At 40.4% G+C, this 5,000-nt stretch overlaps 1 protein-coding gene across 13 annotated transcripts in view; it reads right to left on the reverse strand.

Moving 5' to 3' along the window:
* The window catches only part of LOC114918953 (NLR family CARD domain-containing protein 3-like), a 107,319-nt gene that overhangs the window by 67,129 nt on the left and 35,190 nt on the right, over nucleotides 1–5,000 (reverse strand). The window lies entirely within an intron of this gene.

Below are 5,000 nucleotides of genomic sequence, written 5' to 3' on the forward strand. Positions count from 1 at the left end.
GACACACCAACATACATGGCTGCAAACACACACACACACACACCGGAACGCCAACCACCGTGCACACCTGTTGACTTGTAGTGAAAAGGAACACGGTTGATCCGCAATCCGTATGGACCGAGTCGGGAACGCACGTTCAACTTTTCTCTGTTCACTTCCACCGTGTCTGCTTTTATCAACAATCAATAAGTTAACGACCGTAACGTCAGCCAGCTGTAGTCTGTGAACTTCTCCACACAGACTGTCAAACAGCAAATAGATTTTTATTATTTCTCAATTTCCTGATTTGATCAAATGATCCAAATTATCTGTGACTGAAATCTGTGATTACTTGACATAATACCTTAACTCAAATAAATGTACGTAAACAAATGTAAAACTAAAACACAATTTAAAGGTAAAGAGCAGCCATCATAGGAAGAGGGTGAAATGCACTGAGGATGTGACCCCCCCTCTCTCAATCTCATTACACCCCTCTCCCTCAAAATCCCTCTCCTCCCCTGTTTCACTGTTACAATAAAAAAAAAAAATCTTTACCAGATTTAATTGTGGTTTCAGTAACTTAAGCATAATGATAATATTATTTATAAAATGGTCAGATATAACAGGAAATGCACAGATTTCTGTCAAATAAGGTAATACAGACTCAGACTATACTGTTATACGAGGGTCGAACATTTACTACAGCGCGTAAAGTCAACCCCCCAAAGGCCCGTTCAGAGCCAGGAAGAAACCCTGCATAAATATAGACAAGTATTCACACAAAAATAGTAACAGTGTAAATGAAGCAGAAAATAAATGAGTAGCACAGACAGGTTTGCAGTTTAAGTTGCACAGTGTCTTGCAGGGCGACTGCTTCAGAGTCTCTGAAGGAAAGAATCCTTCCACAGTCTCCAGCATTCGTCAGTTTTATGACTGAGGTCATGAGTCAATTTCTCTAAAGGGAGTAAGGCTGCGATTTGTGAAATCCACACATCAACAGTTGGGATCTGTGGAGCAGACCAACGTAGCAAGATACACTTTTTTGCCAGAAACAAAAGATTAACTAACAGAACTTTTACATCTGAATGAAAAAGACCCTTAGTGATTCAACAGATAAAAGGAAGGGGATAATGGGAACAGTTTACCAGTTATCTCGTGGATCACAGAATGAAGCCCTCTCCAAAATGTTTGGATACGGTCACATGACCAAAACACATGAATAAATGTACCTTTGTGTATCTTACATTTAAAACAAAGGTTTGAGGAGCTGGGAAACATTCTCTGGAGGCGAACAGGTGTAAAATAAGTTCTGTGGAAAAATGTAAAATTTTGTTCATGTAGGAGATCGAGGTGCACTTTGGAAAAATTCCACTGCAGATTCTTTCCCAATCTTCAACACTGAATGTTACCCCTAGATCACATTCCCACAGCGGCCTCAAAGACTCATAATCTGAAGAATCAGTGTACAACAGTAAAGCATAAAACTTGGAGATAATACCTTTAAGTGATTTGGCAGAAACCAAGACATTTTTTAATTTCTGAGAGTTTCAATCGGATTAAATCTTTCTCCAGTAGCGACTGTGTGAAGTGACGGACCTGGAGATATCTGTAAAAGTCCTTATGAGGAATGTTAAAATCATTTTTAATTTGCTCAAACGTGTTAACAGAACCAGAGATCAACAGGTCTGAAAGATCTGATAGACCTTTGGAGGACCACTCCAGGAGGCCAATACTTCTGATTTGCACCAAGTATTACCCAAGTATTTGAGACCCCCTAAAGATAAATGGAAAGGAGACTGTAGAGGCTTATTATGGGGTATGTTGAAAGGTAAGGCAACAGATTTGCCAAAATTAATTTTATAACCTGACAAAGCATTAAATGAGGCTATAGAGTTCAAGACTGCAGGAATAGATTTATCAGGTTTACTAAGATACAGCAAAACATCATCAGCAAACAGGGAAATAACATGTCTATCTTCACCCGCTGTGACTCCAGTTATATCAGGATTAGTCCTGATGGCCTCTGCCAGGGGCTCAATGAAGAGCGTGAACAGAAGAGGAGACAGGGGGCAGCCCTGCCTACAGCCTCTGCGCACTGGAAAACAATCAGACAATAGGCCGTTAGTATTGACACTGGCTTTCGGGTCAGAGTAAATAGTTTTAAAGATATTAATAAAATTAGAACCCAGACCAAATTTATCTAACACTGCAAACAGGAAGGACCATTCTACTCGGTCAAAGGCCTTTTCAGTATCCAGAGAGATCACAAGTGCTGGGTCTTTGAGGGTGTTAAGAAGATTCACGATATTTAATGCACGTCGCACATTATCCGTGCCATATCTAGATTTGACAAAAACCCGTCTGGTCCGGTTTGATGATTTTAGGGAGCACATTTTCAAGTCCACATTGAGAAGACTGATAGGCCTATATGACGAGCACTCCAAAGGATTTTTGTCCTTTTTTAAAAGTAAACTAATAGAGGCATGCCTCCAAGAAGGGGGAGATTCACCTTTTAGAATATTATTGATAGCCGGCATGAGAATTGAATGGATCTCGGACCAAAACCTCTTGTAAAATTCTAGCGGAAACCCATCCGGGCCCGGGCATTTCCCGCTTGGCATAGCCTGAATCGCAGACCACACCTCCTCTGGTGTAAATGCAGCATTTAAAGTAGAACGATCATGCTCTGTAACGGTAAGTAAAGAGAAAGTATTTAGATCAGAGGTTATGTTTAAATCGTTCTTCTCTGAGCTATAAAGGGATTCATAAAAATCTTTAAATGTAGAGTTAATAATCAGAGGGTCAAATGAAACAGTGCCACTTGAAGTCCTTATATGGCTGATCAGGCGGTCATTGTTCTGAGTCTTCAGTTGATGTGCAAGTTAGCGACTGCATTTGTTTCCAAATTCATAATATTTTTGTTTAGTGTATAGTAGTAACTTCTGAATATGACGAGTGTGGTCCAAATTAAGTTTAGTCTTTGCAGTCGCTGGCGCTTTAAGGTTTGCAATGGTAGGAGATTGTTTATGCAGCAGTTCTAAATGATAGACTTCTCTTTCCAGAGTTTTCCTGTTACTCTCCTGAACTTTCTTTAGGTGGGAAGTATAGGAGATAAGATATCCACGTAAAGTGGCTTTAGCTGCATCCCAGATCATAGCGGGAGAGACTGCAGAGTCTTTATTGTCAAGCCAATAATGTGACAAGTTGTTGCGTATAAAATCACAGAAGGAGTCACTATTCAAAAAGGAAGTGTTAAATCTCCAAAATGGAGTCCTAGGAATATTGAACTCTGGCTTAATGTGCAAATGTACGGGGGCATGATCTGATAAAACAATAGACTCTATCCGGCAGGCCAGGACTGCATGAAGAAACTGTTTAGGAATGAAAAAATAATCAAGTCTTGAGTATGAGTTATGAGGGTGTGAATAAAAAGTATAATCCCTAACTATAGGGTTCATCTGACGCCACACGTCTATCAAAGCGGAATCTGTGCATAAATTATTAAGGATAGAGGATGACCTAGGATTTGAAACTGATCCAGGGGAGGATTTATCCATAGAGGCGTTCATTATACAATTATCACCAGCAAGGAAGCCCAAGCCTTTGCAATAATGATTAAACATGAATCATTATTGCAATGATTGGGTGCATTTCGCAGTCATCCTCTGTGGTGGAGACCCTGCTCTCAGCTTCTACCATACGCTTCTCCAAGTCGGTCACCCGGTTTGAAAGGTTAGCAAGAGAGCTCTCGACTGAGGAAACAGATGTTTTCATTTCACCCAGGGCACCATCGATAACATCAAGGCGGGCGCCTACAGTCAAGTCCATGCCATTCTCTTATTCTCTTTTTAATCCACAAAAAAAAAAACTAAATTCCTAAAATAAAGTGACCGAAGAAATCCAACAAAAAAAAGTCAATGGATCGCTGGTACAGCAGAAAAAAGAAACGATCTCACCAGGAATCAGGAGGATGAATATCCAGTCTTTGTTTCAGCCTGACGTATCCAGTCGAGAGAGAGAAGAAGCGGACGGGAATCTGTAGTCTTTCTTTTAGACACTTTCACAGCCGCTCAGCGCTCTTTTCTTGTTTCACAACACTTGTACACCACACAGACTATGACAATAACTGCAGCTGCAGAAACTTTTATCTGGCTCTACACTTTTCCTTCATTTTTCCCTCGGCACTCTGATTCCCCTGCGCCACATCCTGCATTTATAACCTCGGCCATATTCATCATCATACCGCTACAGTGGAATATTTTTGTTCACATACTTATCACATACACATGTTTCAATAAGAATAGGCCTACTCTTTGTTTTCTTTGAAACACTCTATCCATAATTCATCCTTTTTTACGGACACTCAAACATTATGTGGTAATGTCACTCTGTACTGCAGCTCCAGCAGAAATAACTAAATGATTACCCTTGTATCTTCTGAACGCTCGATAATAGACCATTGTTAACCCGTCTGCTTAATAAAATCTTTCTGTCAATCTTATCAACTTTGAAAATAATCTTTAAATAAACTGCTTTATCTAACAATGACTATGGTAGGCTACTACACTCTACTGGATGATAACGGAACTACATCATATTCACATTACAGAATCCTATTTGACAGAAAACCAGTTATAGTTCAGCTATATTCTTAAACATTTAACACAATATAAACATTTACTTTGAATAATTCATAAGAAACGGTGACTATCCTGTTCTCTCTCTGGATAAGCCTTAGAAGAGTGCAGAGAGGGGGGGGGGGGTTAGCTAGCTTCCTAGAAAAACTCTCAGGTGGAGCAGCACATGTGGAGACATACTGCTTCGTACTTACTCGGCACAGCTTCCTAAGCTGCTCGCGCGTACACGCCACACACGCCTAAGTGTTCGATGTCACGTAGACTCGATAATGAAGCGCGCCTGATCACTGGAGCTTCACTCACACCACACCTGCCACGACACCGAACTACTTTAATTAGTAAGTTGTAGTGCAAGTTAGGCTGGCAGGTACACGTTTGAGG

The sequence above is a fragment of the Labrus bergylta genome, chromosome 1, assembly GCF_963930695.1.
Source record: "Labrus bergylta chromosome 1, fLabBer1.1, whole genome shotgun sequence".
Lineage (NCBI taxonomy): Eukaryota > Metazoa > Chordata > Actinopteri > Labriformes > Labridae > Labrus > Labrus bergylta.